Source organism: Saccopteryx bilineata, chromosome 1 (genome assembly GCF_036850765.1).
Source record: "Saccopteryx bilineata isolate mSacBil1 chromosome 1, mSacBil1_pri_phased_curated, whole genome shotgun sequence".
NCBI lineage: Eukaryota > Metazoa > Chordata > Mammalia > Chiroptera > Emballonuridae > Saccopteryx > Saccopteryx bilineata.
The window spans coordinates 286458904-286472512 of NC_089490.1; the positions used below are offsets into that span (position 1 = coordinate 286458904).

The 13609-nt window shown below is 37.7% G+C and overlaps 1 pseudogene; it reads left to right on the forward strand.

Annotated features, from left to right (window-relative positions):
• The window catches only part of LOC136319515 (RWD domain-containing protein 1-like), a 79472-nt pseudogene that overhangs the window by 36089 nt on the left and 29774 nt on the right, over positions 1–13609 (forward strand).

The window sequence follows — 13609 nt, forward strand, 5'->3', positions numbered from 1 at the left end:
GATTTGCATATGAAATAAGTTTTGGAAAAAAGAGTAGAATCATGCACTTCTACCTGAACAAAGTTTTAAAGAATATATTGAAATTTGGAGATGAACAGAACAAAATAAATATTTATGCTACAGAAAACTGAATGAGCAAAAACATAGGAGATGGAACTATATACATTATTTTTGGAAAATGTCAAAAAAAGTAAATTTTATGAGGGTGTGTATTACACTGGGGAAGCAAGGAAGGGGAAGATAGTATCAAATGCCACAATATAAGAAATATCATGGTAAATTATAAAATGCTAAATAGATATTATAAATTTCAATTATTATGACAAAGATTATAAAGATTAAAACAAGTAGCATTAAACATTTGCCTTTGTGTTAATTTAGGTTGTCCAGAAGCAGATCTTGAGACAAAGATTCAAATGCTAGTAGTATATTTGAAGATCATTACAAGAAACTCCAGAACAGAGGTAGAGATGACAGTAAAAAGGGAGGTACAGGCCTGACCTGTGGTGGCGCAGTGGATAAAGCATCGACCTGGAATGCTGAGGTCGCCGGTTTGAAACACTGGGCTTGCCTGGTCAAGGCACATATGGGAGTTGATGCTTCCAGCTCCTCCCCATCTTCTCTCTCTCTCTCTCCCTCTCTCTCTCTCTCTCTCTCTCCCTTTCTCTCTCCTCTCTAAAATGAATAAATAAAATTTTTTAAAAAATTGAAAAAAAAGGGAGGTACAGATAGAAAGAATGAGTCAAACTACAGCCCGGTATATACAATACATTTCAGCAGTGCTTTTTTTTAATAGTAGGATCAATGTGCTGCTTGTAATATCTACTAGTTAGGAACAGTATAAGTAAAGAGGACTCTTCAACGAAGGAACACTGAAGAAGCCACACCGAGACTGGTAGGAAATGCGGAGAGGGCTGCCCAGCTCCATGAACAAACAGCAGCTGGGAGAGACTTGCATAGTGGGAAATCAGTTTAGCAGAGAGGGGAGGGCCCTGAGCCCCAGGAACAAAGCCCCAGCCTGCAGCCCCAGAGCCCAGAAGAGGTATAAGGACAGTATTTAGCTGGAAACAAGACAAGATACTGTTTGTGAGAAAGAGTCTGATTTCTCAGACCCAGGATCCTTCTTAAAGGGACTGCGCAGAATATCTCTCTAACAACCACTCACCTGGGGTTCCTGGAGACGGGGAGAGAGGAGAGGACCAGAGTAACAGGAAGAGAGTGTAATCTAGGAGGCACAGGGAGAAACATTTTGGGAGACAGCCACCCTAACCCCTGGGACAAGTCACTCCCCAGAGCTGAAGTGAATATTTCCCCCGGAAACAGCAATACCAACAAAGGGAAGCAGGAGAGCAGCCAAACAAGCTCTCCCGCAGCACTCAGAGCAGAGTCGCATAGAAGGAGGGAGCTTTTGGGTCTATAGTAGTGAGTCTTAGGGTCCGAGCTGCAACGCCCCCACCCACTCGGCTGAGAGCTCACCAGAGGGTGGGCGGCAGTGGGAGACAAAGGCGCGGGTCTGCTGGCAGGGGCGGAAGCCAGTTGGCTACCACTGGGCTCAGGTGTGAGCTCAATCTTGCCCGGCTGGGAAGAAGGCGGCGTGCAAAAGCGGTCAAGCTCAGTTGCCGGCAACCTGTAATCCAGCCTGTTGGAGAAGGGCGGGAACCTCGAATAGGGTGGAGACCAGCCCCTGAGCAAGGGTGCAGGAGCACAGCCTTGCCCCACTTGTGCAACCCAGGCTTGTGGTCTGACTTGGTAGCCGGCTCCTCCCATGGGGGTGGAGCCAAAAGCCCAGAAGAGGCGGAGTTCTGCTACTGAGCTGAGTTTGGGCACACAGTCCTACCTGGTGGTAGAGCCAAGGCTAGCAGCCGTTCCTCCAGTGGGCTCCTCCTGCAAGGGCAGGGCAAAAGCCCGGAAACAGCTTGAGAACTGCAGCTGAGCAAAGGTGCTTGCCAGTGCCCTCAGGACCGAGCATAACATCACACATGGGGGCAGGGCAAAGGCCAAGGCCACCAACGCTTATGCACCCGAGTGTGTGATCACAGCCACTCCCGTGAAGAGAAAATGCGAAGGCAGAGAAATACAACACAAATAAACCAAGAGAAATCCTCAGAAAAGGACCTAAGTGAATCAGATATAACCAAATTACCAGATGCAGAGTTTAAAATAACGATTGTTAGGATGCTCAAAGATATTAGAGCAACCATAGATGACATTACAAAAACCTAAATAAAGAGATAACAAATATAAAAAAGGACATTGAAATAAAAAAAGAATCAGTCAGAAATGACAAATACAATATCTGAAATAAAAAATACAATGGAAGGAATTAAAAGCAGGATGGATGAAGCAGAGAATCGAATCAGTGAGTTAGAGGACACAATAAATAAAGGCACGGAAGCAGAGCAGAAAAAAGAAAAGAGACTCAAAAAGTCTGAGGAAACTCTAAGAGAGCTCTGTGACAACATGAAGAGAAATAACATCCACATCATAGGGGTTCCTGAAGAAGAAGAGAAAGAACAAGGATAGAGACTTTGTTCAAACATATCATAGCGGAAAACTTCCCCCAATTAAGGCAGGAAAATATTTCACATGTTCATGAAGCACAGAGAACTCTATTAAGGAGAAACCCAAAGAAACCAACACAAAGACACATCATAATTAAATTACCAAAGCTAAATGATAAAGAGAAAATATTAAAAGCTAATAGAGAAAAAAAGACTATCAACTACAAAGGAGCCCCCATAAGGATGACTTCTGAATTCTCAACAGAAACACTTGAGGCCAGAAGGGAATGGCAAGAAATATTCAAAGTAATGCAGAACAAGAACCTACAACCAAGACTACTTTATCCAGCAAGACTATCATTTAAAATTGAAGGAGAAATAAAAAGTTTTACAGACAAAAAAAAAAAAAAAAAAAAACAAACCTCAAGGAATTCACTGCAAGCAAACCAAGGCTGCAAGAAATGCTAAGGAACCTGTTGTAAACAGATCAAAGGAAAAAAAGAATATAGCAAAAGAGGAATACAGTTTTAAAGAAAAAAAATGGCAAAAAACAATTACATATCAGTAATAACCTTAAATGTTAATGGATTAAATGATCCAATCAAGAGACATAGGGTAGCTACGTGGATAAGAAAACAGGACCCATACATATGCTGTCTACAAGAGACACACCTTAAATCAAAAGATGCACACAGACTGAAGATAAAAGGATGGAAAAAAATATTGCATGCAAATGGAAATGAAAAAAAAGCTGAGGAAGCAACACTTATATCAGACAAAATGGACTTTAAAACAAAGAACATAGTTAGAGATAAAAAAGGTCACTACATAATGATAAAGGGAGCAATCCAAAAGAAAGATATAATCATTATAAATAACTATGCACCTAATATAGGAGCACCTAGATATATAAAGCAGACTTTGATGGACTTAAAGGGCAAGATCAACATCAATACTATTATAGTAGGGGATTTCAATACCCCATTAACATCATTAGATAGATCCTCAAGAAAGAAAATTAACAAAGAAACAGCAGACTTAAAGGACATATTAGATCAACTCGATTTAATAGATATCTTCAGAACCTTTCACCCTAAAACAGCAGAATATACATTCTTTTCAAGCACTCATGGTACCTTCTTTAGAATAGACCGCATGTTAGGGCACAAAAGTGGTCTCAACAAATTTAAGAACATTGAAATCATATCAAGCACTTTCTCTGATCACAATGGCATTAAACTAGAAATCAACCACAATAGAAAAATTAAAAAACATTCAAACACTTGGAAACTAAATAGCATGTTATTAAATAACGAATGGGTTAACATTGAGATCAAAGAAGAAATTTAAAAATTCCTAGAAACAAACGAAAATGAGCATACATCAACTCAAAATTCATGAGACACAGCAAAAGCAGTCCTGAGAGGGAAGTTTATAGCATTACAGGCATACCTCAAGAAGCTAGAAAAAACTCAAATAAACAACTTAACCCTGCAACTAAAAGAACTAGAAAAAGAACAGCAAGTAAATCCCAGAGCGAGTAGAAGGAAGAAAATAATAAAGATCAGAGCAGAAATAAATGACATAGAGGCTAAAGAAACAATACAGAGGATCAATGAAACCAGGAGCTGGTTTGATGAAAAGGTAAACAAGATCAATAAACCTTTAACCAGACTCACCAAGAAAAAAAGAGAGAGGACTCAAATAAATAAAATTAGAAAAGAGAGTGGAGAAATAACAACTGACACAACAGAAATACAAAATATTGTAAGAAAATACTATGAAGAATTGTATGCCAAAAAACTAGACAACCTAGATGAAATGGACAAATTCCTTGAATCATATAATCTTCCAAAAATCAATCTGGAAGAATCAGAAAACCTAAGCAGACTAATTACAACAAATGAGATTGAAACAGCTATCAAAAAACTCCCAAAAAAGAAAAGTCCTGGGCCTGATGGCTTCACAAGTGAATTCTACCAAATATTTAAAGAATAACTAACTTCTATCCTTCTCAAGCTATTTTAAAAATTCAAGAGGAAGAAAGACTTCCAAACTCCTCTTATGAGGCGATCATAATTCTGATTCCAAAACCAGGCAAAGACAACACAAAAAAAGAAAAGTATAGGCCAATATCCCTGATGAACTTAGATGCAAAAATCCTCAACAAAATATTAGCAAACCGGATCCAGCAATATATGAAAAAAATCATACACCATGATCAACTGGGATTTATTCTTGAGAGGCAAGGCTGGTACAATATTCACAAATCAATCAATGTTATTCATCACATAAAAAAAGAAAGGAGAAAAACCACATGATAATTTCAATAGATGCAGAAAAAGGATTTGATAAAATCCAGCATCCATTCATGATCAAAACTCTCAGCAAAGTGGGAATACAGGGAACATACCTCAACATGATAAAGGCCATCTATGACAAACCCACAGCCAACATCATACTCAATGGGCAAAAATTAAAAGCAATCCCCTTAAGATGAGGAACAAGGCAGGGGTGCCCCCTTTCATCACTCTTATTCAACATAGTTCTGGAAGTCCTAGCCAGAGCAATCAAACAAGAAAAAGAAATAAAAGGCATCCAAATTGGAAAAGAAGAAGGAAAACTATCATTATTTGCAGATGATATGATATTGTATATAGAAAACCCTAAAGTCTCAGTGAAAAAACTATTAGACCTGATAAATGAATTCGGCAAGGTGGCAGGATATAAAATCAATAGTCAGAAATCAGAGGCATTTTTATACACTAATAATGAACTGTCAGAAAGATAAATCAAGGAATCAATCCCCTTTACCATTGCAACCAAAAAAATAAAGTACCTAGGCATAAATCTAACCAAGGAGATTAAAGAATTGTACTCGGAAAATTATAAAACCTTGATAAAAGAAATCAGGAAAGATACAAATAAGTGGAGGCATATACCGTGCTCATGGATAGGAAGAATAAACATTATTAAAATGTCTATATTACCCAAAGCAATTTATAAATTTAATGCAATAGATCACATATTCTAAAAATGTATATGGAACCAAAATAGAACACAGATAGCCTCAGCAATTTTGAAAAGGAAGAATAAAGCGGGAGGTATCACACTTCCGGATATCAAGTTATATTATAAGGTCATTGTACTCAAAACAGCATGGTACTGGCATAAGAACAGGTGCATAGATCAATGGAACGGAACAGAGAACCCAGAAATAAACCCACAGCATTATGGACAACTGATATTTGACAAAGGAGGAAAAGAAATACAATGGAGTAAAGACAGCCTCTTCAACAAATGGTGTTGGGAAAATTGGACAGCTACCTGCAAAAAAATAAAACTAGACCACCAACTTACACCACTCACAAAAATAAACTCAGAATGGATAAAAGACTTAAATATAAGTCATGAAACCATAAGCATCTTAGAAGAAAACATAGGCAGTAAGCTCTCTGACATCTCTCGCAGCAATATATTTGCTGATTTGTCTCCACAGGCAAGTGAAATAAAAGACAGGATAAACAAATGGGACTTTATCAAACTAAAAAGCTTCTGCACAGCTAAAGACAATAAGAACAGAATAAAAAGACAAACTACAGAATGATAGAATATATTTGACATTGCATCTGATAAGGGTTAATAACCAAAATTTATAAAGAACTTGTAAAACTTAATACCAGGAAGACAATCCAATCCAAAAATGGGCAAAAGAAATGAATAGACACTTCTCCAAAGAAGACACACAGATGGCCAATAGGCATATGAAAAAATGCTCAACATCACTAATGATTAGAGAAATGCAAATTAAAACCACAATGAGATACCACCTCACACCAGTCAGAATGGCGCTCATCAATAAAACAACACAGAATAAGTGCTGGCGAGGATGTGGAGAAAAGGAAGCCCTCCTGCACTGCTGGTGGGAATGCAGACTGGTGCAGCCACTGTGGAAAACAGTATGGAGATTCCTCAAGAAATTAAAAATTGAACTGCCTTTTGACCCAGCTATACCACTGTTAGGAATATACCCCAAGAACACCATAGCACTGTTTGAAAAGAAGAAATGCACCCCCATGTTTAAAGCAGCATTGTTCACAATAGCAAAGATCTAGAAACAGCCCAAGTGTCCATCAGAGGATGAGTGGATTAAAAAGCTTTGGTATATATATACTATGGAATACTACTCAGCCATAAGAAATGATGACTTAGGATCTTTTACAACAACATGGATGGGCCTTGATAACATTATACTGAGCGAAAGAAGTAAATCAGAAAAAAATAAAAGAACCATATGATTCCATACATAGGTGGGACATAAAGATGAGACTCAGAGACATGGACAACAGTGCTGGGGTTACAGGGTGGGGGGAGGAGAGGGAGGGGGTTGGGGGAGGGGAGGGGCACAAAGATCATGGCTTTTCAGCATTTGCCATATTCCCACTTTAAGGAATAGACAGACAGCAAATATTTACTTATGGTGTATCCACTATAAAGACTGCTGTCTTAGGGACAAATGCTGATGAACTATTTCAGCAGTTCCTCCTTCTTCAAAGACTTATATGTCAACATAGAGCTCCATGTTTCATAGGACATACTCAAGCTCACTCCATGCTCCCTGGAGCTTTAGCACAAGGGAAAGCCCTTTTTTTTTCTTTCTTTTCTTTTCTTTTTCTCTTTTTTCTTTTGTTGATGTATTTTTTCTTTTATTTATTTATTTTTTGTATTTTTCTGAAGATGGAAATGGGGAGGCAGTCAGACAGACTCCCACATGCGCCTGACCGGGATCCACCTGGCATGCCTACGGGGGGGAGGAATGCTCTGCCCATCTAGGGTGTTGCTCTGTTGCAACCAGAGCCATTCTAGTGACTGAGGCAGAGACCATAGGGCCATCCTTAGTGCCCGGGGTGGCTTTGCTCCGGTGGAGCCTTGGCTGCGGGAGGGGAAGAGAGAGACAGAGAGGAAAGAGAGAGGGAGGGGTGGAGAAGTAGATGGGTGCTTCTTCTGTGTGCTCTGACTGGGAATCGAACCTGGGAATCCTGCACACCAGGCCAAGGGTCTACCACTGAGCAAATTGGCCAGGGCCTAGGAATGCCCTTGTTGAGCAAGCTACCCAAAAGAAAATTATATGGAGCAACCATGACAGACTGAGCAAGTCAGTCTCATACTATTCATCACCAGAATTCTGCAGCCCGGTGTAAATATTTTCAACTTTCTCAGGAAGCAGCATGGCAGATTGGGAAATCCTGTCCAAGGGGTCCTATACTGCCCCTTCATTTGGAGTTAACCCTCAAGGACCCCTACCAGGACAACTTTGGCAGATGAATGTTACTCATATACCTTTATTTGGCAAACAGTCGTATGTCCACATTACAGTGGATACATATTCCAGATCTATATTAACCTCTGTCAGAACAGGAGAGGTTGCTAAGCATGTTATAGCTCATTGTCTGTATGCATTTTTCTATTATTGGATGTCCTAAACTGGCTAAACTGAAAATGCTCCTGCATATAGAGCAAAAGCATTTACTGTATTTTGTCATGCTTACAATCTTTAAAGTTAAGGTATTATTAAAGTGTACTCAGCAAACATTTTAAGGTCAATTTAAAAAAAAATTAAAAGGGGGTAGTCATATCCTGGAATTCCTATGGGTCTACCATATCATGCTTTTTACTTAAAATAAAAAAAATTACATTTCTTTTGAATGCTGATGAACAGGAGACACCAAATATTTTTAGCCTGCAAACTACTACCTTATTTATTAGATCCAGCTAATAACACTGTTTTGTCTTTTTCCAAATAGCTCCAGATATATGAAAAAGATTTATATAGGCGATGGGAATCCTCAAACCCCTTAGAAAGATCTTCTGAGCATGGCTTTTAAGATACCTAGAGGCAGAAAAAGCCCCATAGAGATCAGAGGAACTACCAGCTTTTAGGATACACCCTTAAAGGCTCCAGCACCCCAAAGGGGTCTCATAGGATGCCATCTGGGTCCTGCTTCAATAGTGGAAAGGAAAGTCATTGAGCTAAAGCTTGCCAGGCTTACATGCTTCTGCTGTGAGGAAACAGGGACACTGGAAGGTAGGCTTCCCCCTCGCTCCTCTAAGGGAGGGTTCAGTCTCTTCCAGCCCTGCTCCAGCCACCTATGACCTAACCTTGCCCAGAAAGCTGAGGTTGGCCACTGAAGGCTGAAGGTGCCCAGGGCCATCGGCCCCATCTACGACACTGTGGATGAGCCTAGGGTATTTCTTCCAAGAAGTAGGTAAACTGATCTCATTTGCACAAGGGCCACTTAAGTATGTTTTGCCTGAGTAGTCAAAACATTTTATTCTTCCCTCAAAGAACTCTGTTGTGGGTGTTGATAGTCCTATTTTCTGCTGCTTTGTTTAATATACAGTGTTTCCTTTATTCCTCCTACCTCAACGCCCCACTCATATTTCAGGCTGGGACCTACTCCTAAGTTAGAGCTCTCTTTCCCCCTTTTGCCAACTTCTATTATGAATCTACCTTTGCCACCCAGCTTAGTGTATCCCAAGGTTCTCTTTACCATGCCACAGTCGCAGAGCTCCAGGGAAAAGCAACCTGCTCTTATCTCTCCAGGCAGAGGAGAACAGAAGCTCCATATCCATGCATGCTGCAAATGGCTTTTCCAGTCTACCTGAATCATTACCAGCTAGAAGCAGCGGTCATTGGGACTTGGACATGAGCTGCAAAGTGTAGAATGGTGACAACAATTCCAGTGACATGCGGACTTTTCCTGGATGTGGACTTTTCCTGGACTCCTGCTCCCTGTGACAGCTCCTAACAGACTGAACTGGGGTTGGGTTGCATTTTTCAGGGATTTGGCATGGTGATGGGGCCAACTTGGACTTGGTGAACATGTTAAGGACACTACTCTTTTATGGATTCTTGCTGTATTGGCCAAGAGTTTGCTTAAAGGCTTTTAATCACTGTAAAAAAATAGAAGACTGGATAAAGAAGATGTGGCACATATACACCATGGTATACTATTCAGCTAGAAGAAATGATGACCAGATCACTTACAGCAGAATGGTGGAATCTTGATAACATTATGCGGAGTGAAATGAGTCAGAAAAAAACAAGAACTGCAGAATTCCATACATTGGTGGGACATAAAAGTGAGACTAAGAGACATGGACAGGAGTGTGGTGGTTACGCGGGGTGGGGGAAGGGAGTGAGGGAGAGGGGGGGGAGAGGTACAAAAAAAACTGGATAGAGGGTGACGGAGGACGATCTCTCTTTGGGTGTTGGGTATGCAACAGAACTAAATGACAAGATAACCTGGAAATGTTTTCTTTGAATATATGTACCCTGATTTATTGATGTCACCCCATTAAAATAAAAATTTATTTATAAAAAAAAGGGAGGTACATTCTACCAGTAACGATATATTACCAAAGAAATTACCACTGTGAACTACTGTGGATTAATCCTGTCAGAACAATGACAGAAAATTATCACAGAATAACTGATATTAGTTTCCCAATGAATTGGTAAAGAAGTTGAGATATTTTCCATTAATATTAGATTGAAAGATGCTCAAGAAAAATGTTATTTGTTAGCATTTCTGACTTCTTGAATGCCATTGTCAAAGCAGATTTCCAATCAAAAGAAACCTTCAGGCAAAGAAATGCAATTATTAGCGATTGGAAGTCAGTGTAATGAAATGCTAACAACCAATAGCTAGAATATGAATACTGCTCCGCCAGAGCTGGCTACATACACCTTTTATTGGATAAACATTTATCAGTATTTTTTACACAAATGCTATTTTAAAAATAGAGAAATTAACTGCAGACAGAAATAATACAGCAAAACAATTAAATATGTCTGCGTATTTTTACTTATATTGCTTTTTAAAAATTATCTTTGGATGATTCAATATAATACACATCAAAATATCAATGATATTCTATACAGAACTAAATGAAATAACTCTAAAAGTTATATAGAACTATAAAAGACTCCAAAAAGCTACAGCAATCATGAGAAAGAAGAACAAAATTGGAGGTATCACACTTCCCAGTTTCACACAATACTACATCTATAATAAAAACAGCATGGTGCTTGCATAAAAATACACACATAGATCAATGGAACAGAATATATAATTCAGAAACATGACAAAGGAGGCAAAAACATTCAATGGGCAAAGACAGTTTGATAAATGGTGTTGGAAAAATTGAACAGATACATGCAAAACAAAAATGAAACTAGACCACCAACTTCCATTATATACAAGAATAAACTAAAAAAATATTAAAAACAAATGTAATAATTGAAACTATAAAACACCTAGGAGAAAACATGCAGTAAAATCTTTGACATTTCTTAGCAATATTTTTTTATATATCTCCTTAGACAAGATAAGGAAAGGAAAAAAAATAAACAAATGAGACTATATCAAACTAAAATGGTCTTACGCAGCAAAGGAAACCATCAACAAAATGAAAACAAAACCTACTAAACGCAAGAAGATATTTGCCAATGACACATCTGATAAGGGGTTTATATGCAAAATTTATAAAGAATTCCTTCAACTGAACACCAAAAAAGAGAACAATCCAGTTAAAGAATGGGCAGAGGACTTGAATAAATACTTCACTAAAGAGAACATGCAGATGACCAACAGATGTATAAAAACATGTTCAAAATCACTCATTATTAGAGAAATAAAAACTAAAACCATACACCTGTCAGAATGGCTATCATCAATAAAGGAACAAACAACAAGTATTGGCAAGGGTGTGGAAAAAAGAGAACCCTCATACACTATTGATGATAATGTTAATTGGTGCAGCCACTGTGGAAAACAGTATGGAGAGTTTTCAAAAAATTAAAAATGCAACTCCTTTATGTTCTAATGATTCCACTTCTGGGTATATATCTGAAGAAACCAAAAAACACTGACTCAAAAAGGGTGCATACACACCCTTTCCTTTATTGCAGTGATACTAACAATAACCAAGAAATGGAAGCAACCAAAGTGCCCGTCAACAGATGAGTGGATAAAAAAGACATTGTACATATTTACAATTGTGTACTATTCAGACATAAAAAGAGTTAAATTTTACCATTTGTGACAATACAGATGAACTTAGATGGTATCAAGAAAGGTAAAATAAATCAGGCAGGGAAAGAAAAATACTATATGATTTCACTTCTATGTAAAATCTATAAATTAAAATAAATTAAAAAATAAAAAAAACCACACATAGATACAGAGAACAAACTGAGGGTTTCCAGATGGGACAGGTTTGAAAGAACTAGGTGAAAAAGGTAAAGGGATTAAGAAGTACGAATTGGGGCCCTGGCTGGTTGGTTCAAGGGTAGAGCGTCGGCCTGGCGTGCGGAAGTCCCGGGTTCGATTCCCGGCCAGGGCACACAGGAGAGGCGCCCATCTGCTTCTCCACCCCTCCCCCTCTCCTTCCTCTCTTTCTCTCTCTTCCCCTCCCACAGCCAAGGCTCCATTGAAGCAGAGTTGGCTCGGGCGCTGAGGATGGCTCTGTGGCCTCTGCCTCAGGTGCTAGAGTGGCTCTGGTTGCAATAGAGCGATGCCCCAGATGGGCAGAGCATCGCCTCCTGGTGGGCATGCTGGGTGGTTCCCAGTCGGGTGCATGCGGGAGTCTGTCTGACTGCCTCCCCATTTCCAACTTCAGAAAAATACAAAAAAAAAAAAAAGAAGTACGAATTGGTTAGTTACCAAATAGTCATGGTGATGTAAAATACAGCATAGGGAATATAGTCAGTAATAATGTAATAATTATGTATACTATTGTGCTGTACACCTAAAACTAATCTAAAATAATATTGAATGTCAAAAAACAAAAGTATATTCTGTGGCCATTTGATAAAATTTTGTTGTGTGTGAAAAAACCTAATTTTAGGTTAAGTTTTTGTTTGTTTGTTTGTTTGTTTGTTTTACCACAACTAGTTATTTAAAAATACTTTGGTAAACTTCATTATATATTAACATATGTCTATATTGTATAACCACATTGTAATTGTACAATATACAATGTTTTATTTATTTTCTGGTCACAACTAAATGTTAAGAAAATAGACTTTAAATCTTCAAAATGTCTTAGAGACATTTTTATGTTATATGACAAAGTCTGGTCATTTTTATAAATGTTTATTTTATGGATTTGAGGGAGATAGAGAGAGAGAAAGAAGCACCTATATGTTCATGTATATATGCTGACTGGAGATTGAACCAACAGCCTCTGTGTTTCAGGAAGATGCTCTAACCAACCAAGACATCCAGCTAAGGCATTTTTTTTCATTTTAATCAAGATTTTTCTGTTCTGTATCTCTTTATAATAAAAACATTTCCCCATTTCTTAACTTTTTACATAGAATATACTATAACATTTTTTTGATCAGTTCTCTTTGCTTCTACTATAATTATTCTCAAATCACTCCTATTTTTGCTCACACATTCAATGCAATTTTATAATTCAATATAAAGATTATACAAAGTGGACAGTATGACAATCCAGAAAATAGAAACAGTTAGTTGTAAATTATTTTTACATTCTCTTGGAAATATTGAATCATGATAGTTAAAATTTTAAGACAAATTAGTAAGTTTTTTCATTTGACTGGAACTAAAACAAGATCACATTATGTTTGTATCTTATATAATGTTTTTCACTAAAATTAATTATTATTAAAAATAATTGTGTATTATTTGACAACACAGGAAGTATCATTTTTATATGTGTTAAATTTTTCTAATAAATAAATGTTAATCATTTAGTTTATAAGAATAAATGAGTTAAAATGTTTAGTTGAAAACAATGAAAATTGACTCAAGAACTCTTTAGTAGAGAAACAATTGAATAGAAATATCAAATATTTGGTGGATCAAGAAAAAAATTTAGAGACCAGATTTGAAAAAAACAACATTTGGCAGTTCTGAGAACTATGCATAAAAAATTACTCAGCTCCATTACTTAATCTCACTAGAAAGTTTTTATTTCAAGAAACCAACTTTTATTTTATTTATTTCATCACTGAATCATGTATACAAGCATTGCAAACCCCAAGAGAATGAGTCAGATCAATGTAATTTAAGCCC